Below are 7,872 nucleotides of genomic sequence, written 5' to 3'. Positions count from 1 at the left end.
CCGAAATTTGGCGTCGAGAGCACTGCAGAGGGCGCTGGAGGAGTCGGATACCGCCCCGACCAACATCCGGGAATGGACTCAATTCCTTCAACGAGCACACGGGGACACCATCAAAGCCATTAAGCGCACAGCAGAGGTGCCGGTGATAGATTCTCACCTGGTCAGCCTATGGGAAGAGAGGCGGAAATCGGCCAAGAGGTGGAAAAGACAACGTCTAAACAAACACCTGAGACAACGCATCGCTCTCTTGGCAGAGCAAGCCCAAGGCCACGCCAACGAGCTAGCTAAAAACGAGTGGGCGACGTTCTGTGGAACCCTATCAGGAACTGTGGGAACGACCAGTACGTGGCGAATATTACGGAGCATGCTGGACCCGATGAGCACACGTACTGAGAATAACAAGAAGCTCCAAATATAGCAGACAATTTCGAGGGTACAGACTAAGATCTAGTCGCTGCTCTTCAGAACAAGTACATAGGACCCTCACCCGCGATGGGATCGTCCTACGCGACGAGACAATACGCGGGGGAGGCCAACCCTAAATTAGACGAAGAAATAACGTACGCGGAGTGCATGAGGCGGCACAATCCGCAGTTAAAAACTCGGCACCGGGCCCAGACTCGATCACACATTCAATGATTCGAAACATGGATTCGGTAGCCCTAGCGAAAATAACAAAGGTTTTTAATAGCGAGTGCTGGGGCAAGGGAGACTTGCCCCAAGAGTGGAAATTGACTAAAGTAATCATGATCCCCAAACCAAAAAAGAATCCCTCGATCGATACGCTCCGGCCGGTATCGCTCACGTCCTGCCTGGGTAAGCTCTATGAAAGAGTGATCCATTGCAGATTGCAGCGATACCTGGAAGAGCGGAGCTGGTTCCGGGACTCCATGATAGGATTTCGCACGGGTTTATCTTGCCAGGACGCGTTCCTCCTACTTAGAGACGAAATTCTAACTAATATATCGTACGGCGACGAGAGATTAGTCCTAGCACTAGACCTCAAAGGAGCCTTTGACAACGTCTCTCACGCCGCACTATTGGAGGAACTCGAACTCGCGGGTTGTGGTGAGCGCACATATAATTACTTAAGAGCGTTTCTTTCCAACCGCGAGATGAGCATCAGTATTGGCCAAATCACATCGGATTTATTTAAAATGCCTAACAAAGGAACACCTCAAGGAGCGATAATATCTCCTCTGCTCTTCAACATGGCAATGTGTCGTCTCGCGCGTGATCTGGATCGGATACCCGACCTAGGTTACACACTCTACGCGGACGACATCACGCTGTGGACTAGCAGAGGTTCACTAGGGGATAAGGAATATACGCTCCAAACCGCAGTATTAGCGGTAGAGAAATTTTCCAGATGGATCGGCCTGAAGTGCGCGCCCGAAAATCTGAGGTCATCCGGATACACGCGAAAGGCTACAAATCCAGATGATCCATTAACATCGTAGTTGAGGGCCAATTAGTCCGAGAGATACCCTCGATGCGAGTCCAGGGTTTGTGGCTGCAGAGCGACGGGAGAGCTGTACAGACGCTCAAAACCTTAAAATCCACAACCCACAACATAGCTCAAATGAGACGTCGCGTGACGTATCGAAAAGTAGGAATGCGAGAAGACGATACCCTAAGGCTCGTACAGGCCTTAGTGGTTAGTCGAATCACGTATGGCTTACCGTAAACAATGGAGCAGTGGGAGGCACAGCTCGCCCGCTACGACCTGGCAGGACAAAAGTCTTTAATTAGCCAGGTCAGGCAGGCGGCAGAGGACAGTGGCGCCCTGGACTGAGAGGCTGCGACCACCCCTCCTTACTATCTTTTCCATTACAGTAAAGTTTCTGTTAGGCATAGAGGTATGATTATTATTTTACCGGCAATGTATTTCAATGTTGGGCATCCTAATATTCGTAATACTTGTCAATATAATATTATTAACATAATTTAAAATGTCTTTTTAATTACATCCTTTATGGGGCATGATTTAATTGGAGAACGCAGCATGCCCTCGTGCTAGAGATTTTGTGCGCAGCGTCAATTTCGAGAAATGTGGTCTGACATTATATCGTCAAATGCGACACTGTTGGGGTTGACAGTTTTCCCTGCAGTTTATATTCGCCTCGATGTCGGTGAAGTAAACTTGAAGGTGTTCTGGATGTCGCGAAGTCACATTACAGTAGGCAAGGCAGTGACGCTGGTTGATGGGGTTAACTGTTTTAAAGATGAAATAAGAGAGCAATACAATGGAAACTTTACACAGACATCAAAAGACTATGAGTGAAGAGTTACAACGATCTTACAATTTTAACTTCTTTCTCTTAGCCGAATCCACACCGAATCCCCTCCAACAGCCGGGGCACCCCAACATCACCCTCGCTCTATCGTTCGCCGAATCACACTGCGGCGCACGCAGTGTGCACACAACGCGGCTCCAGGGTGACAGTATCCGGAGTTCATGTCAAGGCCATTGTCACAAATATTTTGCAGTACAATGTGTCTCTTGTTTCACAACCTCACCAAGACAGTCTCCCAAAGAAAACACTCCCACGCACATTGGGCCATCTGTTCCGTTCGCGGAATGTCTCGGCATGGGTGCGGTCCAGCAACGAGGGGTTGGCCTCAAAGCCACGGCACTTCGCGTGGTGCGCTCTGGAACAACTGTATAGTTGATGTCATTGAGGCGTTGAAGAACCCGGTAAGGCCCGAAATAACGACGGAGAAGTTTCTCCGACCTCCCGCGCTGGCGGACGGGACTCCAGATCCATACTTTGTCTCCGGGGTGGTAGGTAACTTCTCTGTGGCGGAGGTTGTACCTGTGTGTGAGTGTTGCTGAGAGCGAATGCGCAGGCGAGCTAGCTGACAAGCTTCCTCGGCACACTGAGCATATTGGGCAGCATTCACTGTGGTAGATGCGAATGATTCGGGCAGAAGCATTACGTCTAACATTATGGTAACCTCGCGGCCGTGAAGCAAGTGGAAAGGAGCAAATCCTGTAGTTTCTTGAATGACGCGGTATTATAAGCGAAGGTTACGAAAGGAAGGACGCTGTCCCAGTTCTTGTCATCCACGCCGACATACATTGAAAGCGTGTCAGCGGTGGTCTTCTTGAGCAGTTCGGTTAGGCCGTTCGTCTGTGGATGATACGCTGTCGCCCGACGATGAACATTGCCACTGACGGTCATCACTTCTTCCAGGAGTTGGGCTGTGAAAGCTGTCCCTCTGTCGGTAATAACCACTGCTGATGCACCATGGCGGAGGACGATAGCATGAATGAAGAAGTTGGCGACGTCGTTAGCAGTAGCTTGTTGAAGTGGTCTTGTTTCACAGTAACGAGTGAGATAATCTGTTGCAACTGTTATCCATCGGTTGCCAGCCGAAGATTTATGAAATGGTCCACGCAAGTCCATTTCAACTTGATGAAAGGGTGCCCGAGGTGGTTCGACAGACTGTCGAACCGCTGGCAGTCTCGGCAAGTCTTCGCGTAGCGCTTGACGGTACGGGACAGTTAAGGCCAGTAGTACTTGTTAGCGTGCGCGTGAACCCTAAATGGCCAGAAGACTGTCCGTCTTGACAAGCATGCAGGGTCTCTTCTTACATCGCAGATGGCACCACCAGAAGATCGGCTTGAGAGCTGGAATCAAAACTTTGCTTGTACAAGACCTTGTTGCGGAGAAAAAACGACGAAATTATGCGTTGGAATTCTTATGGTGGCTGCGTAAGTTGGCCCTCAAGGTAGTCCATGAGCAGGCGAAGCTCCAGGTCACCACGCTGTTGCTGAGCCAAGTTAGATGCTGTGAGGGCGCAGAGGAAACTGTCGTCTTCACTTAGTTCAGGCGGAGTGGTTTCTACAGGAGCGCGGGACAGACAGTCGGCATCTGTGTGCTTGCGTCCCGACTTATAGACAACCGTAACGTCGAACTCCTGAAGACGAAGGCTCCACCGAGAACGGTGGCCTGAGGGGTCTTTAAGACCAGCAAGCCAACACAACGAATGGTGGTCACCGACTACTTTAAAAGGTCTTCCTTACAAATATGGTCGGAACTTGGATATCGCCCACACAACAGCTAGACATTCTTTTTCTGTAGTCGGGTAGTTCGATTCGGCCAATGACAAGGTAAGACTAGCGTAGGCGATCACTCTTTCGATACCTTCTTGCGGCTGCACAAGGACGGCGCCGAGACCAACACTGCTTGTGTCTGTGTGTACTTCAGTGTCGGCATCTTCGTCGAAGTGACCTAGGACTGGAGGAGTCTGAAGTCGTTGTTGTAGGTCACAAAAAGCGCGATGTTGCTTTGGGTCCCAAACGAAAGCGACATTGTCCCTTCTGAGATAATGCAAGGGCTCAGCTATTTTCGAAAAGTGTGGTACGAAGCGATCGTAATACGCGCAAAGTCCCCAAAAACGGCGAACCTCGCGTTTGCTCGTAGGCCTTGGGAAGGCAGCAACAGCTCGCGTTTTTTCACGATCCGGGCGAATTCCATCGCAGCTTATGACATGACCGAGGTATTTCAGCTCCTCATAACCAAAGTGGCATTTTTTGGGCTTGAGTGACAGGCCAGAAGTTCGGAGCGCATCAAGCACTGCACGAGGACGGTGAAGATGCTGCTCGAAAGTCTCCGAAAAAACGACTACGTCGTCGAAATAAACAAGGCACGTTTGCCACTTAAGACCGGACAAAACAGTGTGCATCAGTCTTTGAAAAGTCGCAGGAGGTGAACACAGGCCAAAAGGAAGAACCTTGAATTCAAAGAGTCCGTCCGGAGTAATAAATGCGGCCTTTTCCCGGTCACGGTCATCAACCTCGATTTGCCAATAACCACTACACAGATACATGGATGAAAAATATCTGGAGTGCCGAAGTCGGTCGAGTGAGTCGTCGATGCGAGGAAGCGGATCGACGTCTTTCTTTGTGAGGTTGTTCTGTTTGCGATAATCAACTGCCGAAACGCAGTGTGCCGTCTTTCTTTTTAACTAGCACCACTAATGACGCCCATGGGCTTGTAGATGGCTGCGTGATGTCGTCAGCAAGCATTTGTTTGACTTGTTCACGAATGGCGTCTTGTTCTCTTCGAGATACACGGTAGGCATGCTGTCGGATGGGTCTTTCGGCGCGTTCGGTTATACTTCTGTGCTTCGCAACGGGTGTCTGCTTGATTTTTGACGTCGTGGCAAAGCAATCGCTAAAGGAAAGCAGAAGAGAGCGAAGACTATCTTGCTATTGAGCCCATAGTTTGGAATTCACATCGAGTTGAATTGTACACTGCTTGTCATCGTGTTCTCGCATCGCCGATTTCTTCGCAGTAAGCGACAATAGCGTGCCTCGTGAAGTGCTGGTATTCGCGACTAATGTTTGTGTATAACATTTCAGCAGGCTGTTTGGTCAGTTCGAAGAGACCGCCGGCGACGCATACTTGACGAGAGAAGAGGATGGACACGTTGGTTTCAACAACTCCAAGGGCAGTTCGGTCCTTGTCGCTAACAACGGTAACCAGTACAGTAGAACGAGGTGGTACGGTCACAGAATCATCAGAGACACGCAACTCTATCTTGTGCGATTTGCATTCGCGCGAGCTTGCGTTACGATAAAATGTTACCAACAGCTCTCGAAGATTTGTAATGGCGCCATATTCTCCAAGAAAGTCCATTCCTAAGTTGAGCTACCTGGAGCATTCCCGCAGTACGACGAAAGATCCGGTGAAGGCAGAGCCGCAGATGTGCACTCAGGCAGTTCACCTCCCAACCGGCGCCACGAGATGACCACCCGCAGTGCGGCATTGGGTGGTTTGGTCTCCTTTCGGAGAGTAGCGACCAATTCACCAATCATAACGGAGTAGCTGGTGCCGGTATCAACGAGGGCGGTGACCTGGTAATTGTCAACGGTTACGGTAATATCTGCAGAAAGTCCTGCGTCGTTATCAGAACATGGCGTGGCAGATAAATCGTCGCCGTGAACTTGTCGTGTCGGATGATGTTTGTCAGGACGATCAGCAGTGGCCCCACCCCCGGAGGTCGCTGTCCTCAGTTTTCCTGACGTGGGCGTGGACTTGGGAACCTGTTGCGAACATCAGAAAACGCGGAGTAACGGCTAGGCGACATGATGCGCCGAATAGATTGTGAGCGTGATTGACGTCTTCGTGCGGGAGAACACGGCTGCTGAGAGGCCAGGAACTGCTCAATCTCGCGTGGGTGTTCAGCATTACTTGGTCGACGCGCGTTAGGGTGAAATCTCTGAAGGCCCATCCTCCGATAAGGGCACTGACGATACAGATGGTCCGCTTCGCCGCAGTGGTAGCAAAGTGGCCGATTGTCCGAGGTGAGCCACACGTTTGATTTCCGTGTGATCTCTCGCAGGCCTACACACTCATACGAGTTTACATTTGTAGCGGGAAATTGATGTGGTAGAGCTGAAACAGGAGAAGGCAAACGTCGTGCCGTAGATGGTTAAGGACTCCGTAAGGCTTCGGCATATGTCAGGACTGGGGCTTCCGCTCGCGTTGGTGCCAATGGTTGGGTCACGGTCCTGATTTCGTCACGAATGATGTCAGCAAGCGCAGTAACAGTCGGCTGACAAGCAGTTTTGCGAACTTCCTCACGCTCTTCACGCACAATGCTTCGCACAAGCTCTCGGAGTGCTGCTAAATCATGTCCGCAGGTGAAGCATGACACGGTGTTTTGGCGGTCGTACTGTTGGGAGCGTTGCTGCTGCGCTCGCTCCATTGTCGTTGCTTCAGTTATGAACTCAGCGACGGTAACTGGAGGGTTGTGCATGAGTCCAGCGAAGAGTTGTTATTTCACCCATCGCATTAAGAGACGAACTTTCTTTGTCTCGGCCATACCTGGATCAGCACGTCAGAACAAGCGGGACATGTCCTCGACAAACATGGCCCCGCTTTCATTTCGCTTCTGAAACCGACTCTGCAGAGCCTGTTCGGCCTTTTATTTCCTTTCGGGGCTGCTGTATGTATCGCGAAGCTGTCGTCAGAATCCTTGCCAGCTAGTGATGGAGCCCTCATGATTCTCGAGCCACGTGCGAGCGTTGTCTTCAAGGGTAAAGTACACGTAGCGCAGTTTCTTAGAGTCGTGCCATTCATTGACTGCAGCGACTCGGTCGAAGTCCAATAAATGTCGCAGCAGTTTTCAGTATTGTTAACCCTAAGAACGCACCAGCAGTCACTGCTAAATACTGGTACAGACTCCGATAATAAAACTCGACGCCAGAAAATTGGGCTCTAAACCCGAGAAAGCTTTTTTTACATTTCTGATCGACGAGATCACGTGATTGCAGCTGTCGCAGATGTATAGAGAATGCACGATATTCCAATAGAGCCCCACACGGGGCTCCACCTGAAACACAATGACGAAGTGAAGCACTAGACGACACGAACGCCAACCCAGAAGGGGTAATTTTATTTAAAGAATAATATTTATGCGAAACTAACAAGCGCCACCTGACAGTAAAGCTAACACTATGATAAATAAAGAATAATCCAAACATTGGAAACATACTCGCACACCGGCTGGCCTTTTCTATCAGTCGATCCCGTGACATGTAGAGCAAGGACACGCGAATTCTTTTATTGCGATTGCAGTTATATGAACAGTCCAGGCGCATTTTTGTCATCGTCATTGGCGTTGCCGTCGCCGTGATGCTCCGTAGAAAATCCAAGGGTGATAACACCGTCGCCATGCGCCGCATGCTGTATATGTATGAGTGAAATCTTGCGAGGGCAGCCCTGTAACTCCGGCAGTAACTGCGTATTTCGCAGCCGCGCGCAGTCATGCGGGCCGTACCTTGAAAGCGATCAGCGTTGGGGGCAGAGTGTAGGTGCGCCGACGGCTGATACCTATGGGAGTGCTGTGTTCTCGGCG

Source organism: Dermacentor silvarum, chromosome 8 (assembly GCF_013339745.2).
Source record: "Dermacentor silvarum isolate Dsil-2018 chromosome 8, BIME_Dsil_1.4, whole genome shotgun sequence".
Classification (NCBI taxonomy): Eukaryota; Metazoa; Arthropoda; class Arachnida; order Ixodida; family Ixodidae; genus Dermacentor; species Dermacentor silvarum.
The sequence above is the reverse complement of the archived record's forward strand: the minus strand, read 5'-3'. Positions refer to the sequence as shown.